Here is an 11822-nt window from a genome sequence, read left to right on the forward strand (position 1 = left end):
TCCATTTGAGATACACCTACAAGTATGGCAGGCTTGCCAGAGCAAGGGAAAAAAACCCCAGTAGATTCTGACTATCCAGATACCTGTTTCTGGCTCTCCTCTTTCATCATACAAGCATATTTTTCTTTTAAAAAGCAAGTTTGCAAATCCACTCTGGTTCAGGGATAGACTGCTTTGGTGAAAAACCACATTTCTGCAACTGACAGCAAAAGTCCCCCTTTTCTGTCAATGGGGACAATTCGGTTTAAAATAGCTTCTTTACGTACAAGAACCATGAATCAATTTTACTCATCCTGACGTGGAAAAGTGAAGATGTAGCCTTTAAAAGTTTTAAAAAACAACTAAACATAAGCACAGTAATGTTTAGGCATCATAACACCTGCAAATACACTTCTTTCTTCACATTCAAGGGAAACAAAATGAACTGATTCTCGTTTTTACATTATAAGTTCAAGGGACTGAAAAACAAGACTTCTGATGACACAAATACTTAAGGAAGAACCAACCCACCTACAGCTACATTGTAAGAAAAACTAGGAGAGCTCTTCTAATCTTTCAAGAGAGAATTAATTTATCACAAGTATCCAAAGGGGTGGGGCTAGGAGAGAGACCACACCAACTCAATGACCTAGTGGTGATTTTGGAATAAGTTCTGGACGCTAAAAATTTCATCTTATGCATTAGAAAACAATTAACAGACGGTAAGCATTATTTACCAGGCAAAGTTTTTAAAATATGGAGTTCATTTTCTTTTTAATTCTAGGAAAAACAAGTAAACAAGACAAGATGGGTAGACAGAGAAAGTCTATTTTTTTCCCTTTCTGGTGCATAAATAATTTGAGAGGACTCTAACTGGACTGTGTTCTATGGAGACAGCAAAGAAGGTGGGGTGTCAGCACCTAGTATCCCAGAAATTTAGAATGACAGGACTAGGCAATTTGCCAAAGGGCAAAAAAGTCCATACTTCAATGTTATCTCTTGCACGAAGGCCACATCCATTTCCTGGGTGATCCTTCAAATTGCATGCACAAGAAATTCTGTACCTGAGAAAGAGTTATATAGCTCAAAGGGGAATTGGTACTTGGCCTATTTCAGAATCATCACCTTGAAAGGAATTTCTGGGAGTTGTCTAGTGTATCCTAGATTACGTCTGAAAAAAAGCGTGTGTCCGAAAAGCTAACTCTGAAGGTGTAAGTGGCTTAGCAAACTGAGATAATATAAAAGGAATCTGACAGTATTAAGATACAATATGTGCCACCATGTAGTAACAGCATACAATCCACCAAATTCACATACAGTAAAACCTAACAGACCAAACTGGGCAGAGAGATTTCATGCCAGGCACTGTATCGATTAGCAGAGGCTGGCACTCTTTAAAAGAAAGATTCACAGGCCACAGTCAGGCTTGCTGAGAAAGAGTGCTGGGACTGATTAGCAATGCCTGCTGCGAGAAGTGGCAGAGGGGAGAAGTAGTAACAGCTATCCCACCCATCTGCTGGCGATCGCTCTACAGGACGTCTGAACTCATGCTCCATGACATCTTCATGGTAGTAAGCAAAAGCTGAAACAAAAAAATATGCTTTCTCTGAGGGAGGAATCTTGTCCACATCAAGAGATCTTAAAAAATGAATACAGAAAACAGAATTCCAAAAAGAAAACTGGTTTCAAAGTTATAAGAAAAAGAGCCCCTGACAGCACTCTGAAGGAGAGGGATGGATGGAAGGATGCAGAAGCCCACAGCCTACCAAGGTTGACATGAACATTAGAGCACGAGGTAGATTTTACAGACTGTACCCCCCAAGTGATTACTGCAGATGCCATGAAGGACAAGAGAGGATGAGGACGTATACATTTTGGGAACACAACTAGGAGGGTAGCTAGAAAAACATTCAGAATGCATAAAAACAGGATCAGAAAGAGAATTTAAGGCTTTGGTACATCAGTGTTCCTTTTACCCCAAAGCAAACATCATTACATGACAGAATTTTTGCTCTTTTCCCAGGGGTTCCTGTTCTGTACGTTCTCTGCGATTGCAGTTCTTATCTTGGATGTTAGAGCCACTACTAGCCTTAGCTTTTATACAACCATTACTGACCTTTAGTGGTACAAGCTTACTTCCAGAATGTTCGGTAGTGCTGTTTCCTGCGTATCAATTTGGAGAGATGGACATAGAAGGGTCTGCCTCTAATTACAAGTCCTCGAAATACCTTTCGTATGTATAACTGAATCGATACCCCCCCCAATTTTTTTTTTTTTTAATTTAAAAGTCGTGAACTATTAAATCGAAACACAAAAAATCTTTCTGGACAACAGGAAGATTTGCCAAACGCTCTTAGGGCCAAATACCTCAAACCACAACACAGTAAAAGGAGACGAACCATTCATCATATTCCAACTGTAAATTAATCCAATCAGCACACCTCACTTTCTGCATCTGAGGCCACCTGGCAAAACCGACAACCCAGGAGGACCCAAGGCTGTTTTTCCAGAACCCGTCCTTGCAGAAGAAGGGACAGCAACAGCCTAACAGAGGTAGGGGTTGAGGAGGGGTAGGGCTGCCCTTCAAAACCTTAGAGCTGCAAGTCGCACTGCCTGTGAAGTTCTGCAGCCTCAGGGACATCCCCAGGGACAGCTACTTGCTTCCGTTTAGAAGATCATTTGCTGGAAGGTGGGGCTGATGTAGGGGTGGAGGCTCTCCTCTCCAAGGGATCTACAAGGAACTGTTTAGCGCAGACAGCTGAAGGCATTTTCCTCCTCCGTTATGCAAAGGGCAGAATTTACCATTAACATGATTCCCCTGTGAAGTTCAAAGAGTCGATGTTAGGCCAACTAGGGCAGGGTGATTGAAAACGGAAGCAGTGTATGGAAAATTTCAAGCAATAATCATCGCAGGGAGCCAGTGGCCCAGAGATATAAACACCCTAAAAACCAACCGATACGAATGAAGTTGCAGCTTCAAGGCAGATAAGGGCAGAGGGATAGGTGAACAATTTCAGCGCCTAACATGGAAGTGGGCACATTTCATGTTGGGGACTGATCTTTGCCAGGCCCCAGTCTTCCTAAGGCCATCTCACATCTAATACCCTGTCCCTTGACTTCTTAAGGACCGAAAAGTAAAGTGGGATAATATTCCACTTGAATGCCTGCTTTTAATGGATGAGGTGACAGCTATAATTCCCATATGTTCATTCCAGTGAAGGCTTCCATCTATGCTGATGGGGGGAAAAAAAATCTTAGAAAAGACTGCAGATCAAGCTTCCCTGGGTTTTTAAGAACTGGGATGGATGTTGAGGGGGGGGAAAAAAAAACTTTTAAGTATGTAGCTCACTTTTCCACAGGGATTACTGAAAATTTACAATTACCTAGATCACCTGTACAATAAATTGAATGGGGGATCGCATGTCGCTTTAAGGGCTACTCATTATGAATCCCCTTTAAAAAAACAAAATCAAATAATCTTTTTATAAGGCAAACAACATAGCTCCAATCCAGCAATCACTGACTTCACTTAAGTTGAAGTTATCTACGACATTGCTTACTTGTCTACACACTGAATGAGCTTTATGAAGGCAGGGAGCCCACCACACCTAATGATACCAGTTCCTAATCAACATTTGTTGAATAATGTACATTCATAGCGTGTTGTCTCTATCTTAAAAATACAACTACACTTACACTTAAAGCTTACTTAAGGCAGGATACGCCTGTGCTAGGTAAAGAATACGTATCAGAGAGTATCAAAGAGACAAATGCATCTAATAAGAGAATAAGAGAAATGCCCCAATAGGAGCCTAGGGCACCAGGGACCCCTGTAGCAGCTCCTGCAGGTTATCAAAGCCCAGCACAGAGAGCCATCTGGAACATTCAAGGAACCCCATTCTCTTCTCTCTGATGACCTATGCTAATGGAATCACTAGAGTCGATGAGCCAAGGTCTACTGGTGTCAAGGGCGCTACAGCTAGGTATACAAACACTCTACAAGCCCAAGGTTTTTGAAACGGTAGGGTAAGTGCAATATCCCCAATGCGATTAGGAAGGATAAGGTGTTGAAACAACTGAGGGGATTATTTCTTTAGTGTCTTCCATGTAGAAACACTGCTATCCAGGGTTGCACCCCGAAATATTTCCTGAGCCTCTGCTGCAGGCCAGGTCCCCTGTGGAGCATGCTCACTGCAGCTCTCTATCCATTTGGGGGATAAATCTCTGCCCCCCTCCCACCTGTCTACTAGTCCTCACGTACAGAGAGGCAGGATGTACATGCTGAGCCGTACTGTCTCACAGAAACATAAGACCCACAAACGCAAACCATACATGCAATTAAAAATATCTATTCGTCCTGCTTAAAACAGTAAAGACAAACAGTGGGAGTTACTTTAATATATTTCATTTAACCTAATATAGCCAAAATATTTTAATTTCAACATACAATCAATATAAAAGTTAGTAACGAGATCGTTTACATTCTTTTTTTCTTAAACTAAGCCTTTGAACTTCAGTGTGTATCTTATACATTTCGCACATCGATTCGGGCTACCGCACTTCAAGGGCTCAGCGGCCACTTCTGGCTAGTGGCTCCCATACTGGACAGCGCAGGCCTAAGGGCATTTCAAGATTCTGGAAGACTTTCTGAATATAAGGGAAAAGGATACCATCCACACCGTTATCACTTTAGATGCCTGAAATGGGACTGCTGAGATATGGGGCAGAGGGACAGTGCTGGGAGAGGAGAATTAGGATAAGGAAGTGGCACGTTTCCTTAACATTGCCTCACTGCTTTCTCTACGTGTGGCCTGCAATACAGATAAGGAAGACTACAAGCTATGAGTCTGCACGTGTCCATGGGGATACACGCAAACATCTATAGACCCACATATCTGTAAATTCCACAGCTGATATTCATTCTGTCACCTGTCAAGATAAAAGTAAGAAAGGCTTCAATCACGGGGAAGAAAGCAGCATAGCATTTTCCTCCCCCAAGGAAAAAAAAAAAAAAAAAAAAAGAATTTAACAACATTTTAGTTTGTATGTTTGGGGGTGGCGGGGGGAGGTGTGACGGGAAGTTGGCTTCCTGCCAGGAATTGACATCACACTATAACTGGGGAATTAGGAGATGTCTCAGTTATTTAGAGCACACATTTAAAGTCTAAATCCCCAGAATATAAAATCAATAAGAAAGACCTTAAATACCACAGGCACTCAAAAATAAGTTAACTGTCTTAGAAGCACAAAATGATCTCAAGGAATACAACTTAGTGGGGAGCATACAGCGGTGATTTAAGTAAGCAAGGGCTGTGCAGGCAGATGGGCTTGGGTTCGGAGCCCAGTGTGTGTAAGCCAGTAATTTAATCCGAGTGAAGGTCAGTCTTCTCACCCATAAGTAGGGACAAATAAGAGTTACCTTGTCAGGCCTCTTTGCAAATGAAATATGTGAAGTGTTAGCTGCAGCTGTTCAAGAAATGTACGTATAAAACACACTTAAGATAGAGCGACATGGCGTATGCCTCTGCACACACTACATACTAACACTATGTATTACCATAGAGAGTGTGTGTGTATCTACATTGAAAACCAGGATTGAAGTGCAGTGGCCAGGAGTGAGCACCCTGGAGTTTCCCTGAAGGAGGACACGTCCTGCTTCCAGCCCTACAGCTGTGGGACCTGGGGCTGCATCTTCCTCACAGCAGCCACCTCCAGAAGATGAGACTAATACTACAAACAACAAATGCTGGAGAAGGTGTGGAGAAGAGGGAACCCTCCTGCACTGCTGGTGGGAAGGTCAGCTGGTGCAGCCACTGTACGGAAAACAATATGGAGTTCCCTTTAAAAAACTAAAACCACGTCTACCTACCATTTGATCCAGCAATCGCACTCCTGGGCATATATCCAGAAAAGACCAAAGCTCTAATTCGAAAAGATACATACACCCCTACGTTCACTGCAGCACTATTTACAATCGCCAAGACACGGAAGCAACTTAAGTGTCCATCAACAGATGAATGGATAAAGAAGATGTGGTACGAATATCACTCAGCCATAAAAAGGAATGAAACCATGCCATTTGCAGTGACATGGATGGACCTAGAGATTGTCCTACTGAGTAAAGTAAGTCAGACTAAGACAAATATTACATGGTATCACTTACATGTGGAATCTAAAAAACAGTACAAATGAACTTACTTATAAAACAGAAACAGACTCTCAGACATAGAAAACAAACTTATGGTTACCAAAGGGTAAGTGGGGGAGGGGTGGTGATAAACTGGGAGTATGGGATTAATGGATGCACACTACCATATATCAAATAGATAAACAATAAGGATTTCCTGTACAGCACAGGGAACTACGGTCAATATCTTGTAATAAACTATAACAGAAAAGAATTGAAAAAAGAATACAGACATATACATATATATGTATAACAGAAGCACTTTGCTGTACACCTGAAACTAACATAGTACTGTAAATCAACTCTACTTCAATTAAAAAAAAAATTAAAAAAGATGGAACGAACAGTGCCTACCTGGAAAAGTTGTTGGGAGAATTCAAGAGCATCACCTATGACAAGAACTTACTACCGTGCCTGGCCCATAGCTGCTGCCCAATAGCTGCTAGCTGTTATCATTACAGGTATTCATCAATAATCTGGGCTGAAGTGCTTCCCATCTAGGATTGCTTCTGCCTAACTGTAAACCCTTGTGAGTGGCTCCCACACAGGGGAGGGGCCAGAGGAAGGGCGGATTGATGGGGTTTACCGTCTAAACACCATCAAGCATATTCGAAGTCTTTATTTTAGAAAGCATTTTCTTCCTCATTTTCTCATTTGATGCTCACAAGCCTACAGGAGCAAGCAGACTGATTTCAATCAGGAACTACATCTTGAACACCTACTACATGGCAAGGCACGTTTCCGAGTACTGGAAATTCAGATAAATATACCTGGCCTTCAAGGAGCTTATGTTCTTACGGTACTTCATTCTTTGTTTACTCCCCTTCCTAAAAATAGGAAGTTTCACAGCGGGAATGTCTGCTTAGTTAGGAGCTTGGTTTGAACGAAGGAAGTCTAGTCTCTGTAAAATGCAAAAGTTCTACAGTATGGCACAAAATCATATCTCCTTTCCCCTATCTCCCTAAATTATACTGAAAACAAAAAGGTTTCCCATTTTGGAAAAATACAATATTGGATACAGAATGATAGCCACACACAAGTATGTTTACAAGCATTTTGCACATCTTGGCATCCTACGGTAATTTTGAAATTACATAAAGGGGACGAAAAAGCCCGTAAAGGTTTATACTTTTCATTAAGTTCAAATTGTTTTGAAACAAACAGCCTGACATCGTATCAACAGTGCGGAGCATCTGCTTCATTCAAAAACAACCGGGAGAAGAGATGTTCACCTGCATCAAGACTTCCGAAGCGAGGCAGAAATTCCCTATTGTCACTGCTACCAGGCTGAGGAAGCCACATGCGCCCTTGGTCATGGCAATACCTGCCTGCCTGCCAGGCTACTAGCAAAGGAGGCTCCCGACACAGGACAGCTTGTGGGAAGGGATGCGCATCAACTGGCAAAACTTTGGGTCGAGGGGGAGAGGACTGGAAAACCCTTCGGAAGGAAGGGCAAGACTTTCAGTTCCAAGACACGAGGATGGACACAGCCTATTTCTCTTTTTTAATACTCTCCCATTTGTCGAGGAAGTAGCCTGCAGGAGAGTGAAGCAGTCTGAACTATTTTTAGGCCTCTGACCCTCTTTAAAAGCCAGAGCTAAATTCAGTTCTCCATTACACCCACTCAACTCCCACCGGCTTCAACACAAGCCACGGGAGAACCCGCTCACCAGTTAGAAGAGTTTAGTTATGCCCTGAGCATTCTTTGGTTCAGATGGATCACTGGAGCCATCACTGGTTCACCCAGGCTCTAGAAAGCCACAGAGCGGGTCTCTGGGCTCACGGAGGGCAGCAGCCAGGGGCTTCGACTCCGAGGACATCCTTGTAGAACTAGCTGAAACTCGTAGTTTTTTGACAATCAAGGCAGATGGGAGGGAAAAAAAGTTCCTTTTGAAGATGGCAGTCAGTCTATTTCGGAATTGTTTCAAAATTATAATCTCATCTATATAAGCCCAGATTTGAAGAACTGTAGTATGTGGGCTAAATTAAACTTTCCCTCCAACCAGCATGGGGTAATTACAATCAGCCATCACGTGAAGTTCACTGCTGTTGAACGCAACACAATTTGTGACAGTAAACTACGGTACCGGGGGTGGGGTGGGAGAACATTTATAAGTAAGAGGTCCCACATCTGAGTTTAACGGAGGGGGCGGGGGGGGGGGGGGGGGGGGGGGGGGGGGCGGACGCGGCTGCCATATCCCATGGAAAGGACACTTTGTCTCCCCTCACCCTCTCTAATCCTTCCTTCTTAAAGGAACACTCAGCAAGATAATGAATCCTTTAAATGTTACATCTTCTGTCCCGCATTATTGTGGTGCAGAAACTCTTCACATCAAACAGTCATCAGGACTATTACCAAGTGGGCTTATAAGAGAGGGGCTGAAAAGGAGCTGTGTGAAAAGAAGTGGAAAATTAAAGCTGAAGCAGTCGAAGAAAGGGCTTAATTTACTGGCATGTACAGTATGCAAATGAGATTACTCTCAGCTTAACTGCATCATTTATGTCCATAATAACGGCATCATCATTACAGGGCTCAAATTAAATTACACCATAATTAGCATATCAAAGTGATTGGTTAAAGTTTAAAACAAATACCCAATTTTGTTAATGAACAGCTGTAATTGTCATGTACACTTCAGTGAAAACTCTCTAAACAAATATATGTTTTAGAAGAGAGGAAGATTTTTTTTTTCCCTTTTCCGGCAGACAGGTCTGTAGCAGAGGTAAATTACCTAAAAAAGAATGACATGGACTATTCTATTAATGTTAATATATGCTGATCATTTTCAGGTAATAAAGCATTCTATCAAAACAAGGCTTCCGCTTATACTCAGACACCTTCCCTGCTCCTGAGTGTGACAAACCACCAGAAACCTGTTTCCACTTGCAGCCGCGATAACAATGCCGGGGTGACCTGTCCCCAACAAGCAAAGGACATGTTCAATAACATGCTATTACCAACCGCCCCCCCCCACTTATTGAAAAGACATCCGTGTTCAAATCACGCCAAGTCAAAGCTGATTTTCTCCGCATTCCACCTAAAAGGCGGAAGAGTGACAGAGCCAGAAACTTGCTGAATTTATGGAGTAGACCAGAGCGCTCCTAACCTGATGACCTGATTACCCATTAGACGGCCTCCAGCTCCGTGTCCCCTCATTGAATCACAGCTACATCGAAGCAGTTTCAAGCATGCAGCTGCACCAAGGAAGTTCCTGTTCTTCCATCATTAAAATAAATCAGAAGGGGCAGCTAGCTATTTTGTCAGCATTGGCTGCAATGAACATGCATGCACATTTTAGATATGCAAAGCCATACACAAATTATAAGCTTGTTTTCCAACCTTTTTGTTATAATCATTTCATGTCAGAAGAGTTTCTACACAACAATCGATAATCTTGAGGCTCACGTGTTAAAAATAGCTCTCTGCCTAAAGATTCTCCCCATTTTCCTTACAATGTACCCCATATGTTCTCTGATTTATCTGTTAGGGTAACCATCCACTGTGATATACAGCAAGGCAAGCCAAAATATGTTTTTCCCAAAAAGAAAAAAAAAAGGCACTTTCAAATATACTTAACAAGCAAATTGAATGTCTTATTAAAATCGTATTATCTAAACAGTGTTCAAAAATTTAAAGAAAGTAGCTTTTCATTTTATTCATCGAGGAATCCATTAATGCTTAGGCTGTGAAGTAGTATGTAAATTATGTGCCTTTCAAGGTAGAGCTAGGGCAAATTCACTCCATCAACTAATGATGAACCTCATTATGTGCAGGGAGGATTCATAATGAGGAAAGAGCCACCGCCATTCCATGTTCTAACATAAATCCCTGTAAAATTTGAATATCTCCCCGTCTAATTAAAGGCTACTAATTCCAATCACCCCCTCCATGGCCCCAAAGTAAAAATAAACCTCTTTAAAAGCACAGACTACAGTTATATTTCTAAAGCAGCCCTCGATTCTGTTTGGACTCAGAACCTACCACTCAGATATGTTTTACGACAAGCATAATTAGCAGCTTTCTAAGATACAAACTTTGAGGCTGTTCAAGCTCATTTTAGTTAAATGCACTGGATTTTTATTTTTCAAAGAGCTTCACCTTGACGGGGCTACAGTGCATGCACAGAGATGATCCACAGCCAAGAAACCAGCAGGAATGTGCGAGCAATGTAATAATGTAAAATAAAATTCTTAGCACTCGAGTTCCGTGCTGAAGCAGAGATGCTCAGAAAAAGCCAAGCAATCGTGGCATGAACCCGAGATTGCATTTGGACGGGGATGTATTCAAATCTGCTTGGGAACGATGTACTTGATTCTGGAACAAACTGCTCACTTTTAATATGGTTTGAACTAATGAACAAGTATAGCCCAGCCTCTCACAAGCCAAAGAACTATTTCCTCTTCTAATCACCGACTTTGATTTTTATTTTAAACTGAAAACTATAGAATGCAAACCCAACACTGCCAAACGTATTTATTATGATTAATAGCTTGTTAATATCCCTCACTAAGGCTTAATTTGCTCTTGTTTTCCATTATGAATCTGCACACTCTATTCCAGTCCCTTTTTCAGGTGGAGATGAATTTCCTGTGGTCTGTACTTTTTCTATTGTATTGCCACCCAGCAAGGCACAATTAGTTAAAAACAGCCAACCTCCACCTTGGCGCTAACAGAGCACCAGATTACGCAAAATGAGAGAACACAATCATTGAGAAATAAGTGAAGGTGCCCAGGGAATTAAAGCAATTAGACCAAAAAAAAAAAAAAAAGAAAAAAGTACGTACGCCAGTCACCCAAACACTCACACCTTTACATTAAAATTCCAAAGAAAAGAAAAAGAAAAAAAAAATCCTAGCTCCTTTATTTAATGTTGATAAACTGGATGTAGAAGCCAATCAAAAAACCTTATCTGCTGTCATAGATTCAAGTATCCCCAAATGTCTGAACCCCGGTTTGGTAATGCAATATACACACATCAGTGACATCAAGTGTAGAATTTCAGGAGCTACACAGTCCATTCTAACCGAAGATGCTGCTGCTTCTTTAAGTTGCATAAAAATAAACTCCACTACATAAAAACTGCCACAGTGCGTGTTCTCTCGTCCCTCGGCTCTAGGCATGATCTCCCCCCCCCCCCCCTTTTAGGTCAGCCACTCATGCATTAGGAAGACATCCCTCCCAAAATAACTTGGCCCTCCCCCGAAGCACAGAGTTAAGCAACGTACCTTTGTTCTGGAGTTGCAGATAATAACAGGCAAGCCTCAAGACCATGAGGATTTGGGAAAGATCAGGAGAGTTGAAGGGGAAAAAAAAAAAAAAAAAAAAAGAGGAAGAAGAAAGAAACACCACAAGTAGAGAAGAATTAGAAGAAACAACGGGAAAAGCCTTCTCGTGAAACTGTTGTGGCTGCCACAGGATCGGGGTGTCTTTACCAGTGTTTACACCAGTGAGTACACCTCTGCTCCATATCATCCACAACTGGTGGCATTCCCCCCCCCCCCCCGGGAATCCATGCATGACAATTAAAAGCAACTGCACCTCTCCGTTTGGGAGGGGGGACCACAAAAGACCTCCGCAATATTTCTTTACAATGTCTATATCACTGATGAGCATTAGTTTGAGTGACAAAGGTCCCGGGCTAAATCAACATTCTTA

General features: G+C 41.9%; 1 protein-coding gene across 7 annotated transcripts in view; it reads right to left on the bottom strand.

The window, feature by feature from the left end:
- FOXP1 (forkhead box P1) overlaps positions 1-11822 on the bottom strand; it is a 598636-nt gene that overhangs the window by 264829 nt on the left and 321985 nt on the right. The window contains exon 1 of one of the 7 annotated variants that reach the window (XM_029241875.1): positions 11393-11816. The exons of the other annotated variants lie outside the window; for them this stretch is intronic. The gene's annotated coding sequence lies outside the window, so the exon portion shown is untranslated. Of the gene's footprint in view, positions 1-11392; positions 11817-11822 lie in introns of those variants that run through there. 7 annotated transcript variants of the gene reach the window in all.

This window comes from Monodon monoceros, unplaced genomic scaffold (genome assembly GCF_005190385.1).
Source record: "Monodon monoceros isolate NGI ecotype Baffin Bay Population unplaced genomic scaffold, NGI_Narwhal_1 Super_Scaffold_3, whole genome shotgun sequence".
In the NCBI taxonomy this organism is placed as follows: Eukaryota; Metazoa; Chordata; class Mammalia; order Artiodactyla; family Monodontidae; genus Monodon; species Monodon monoceros.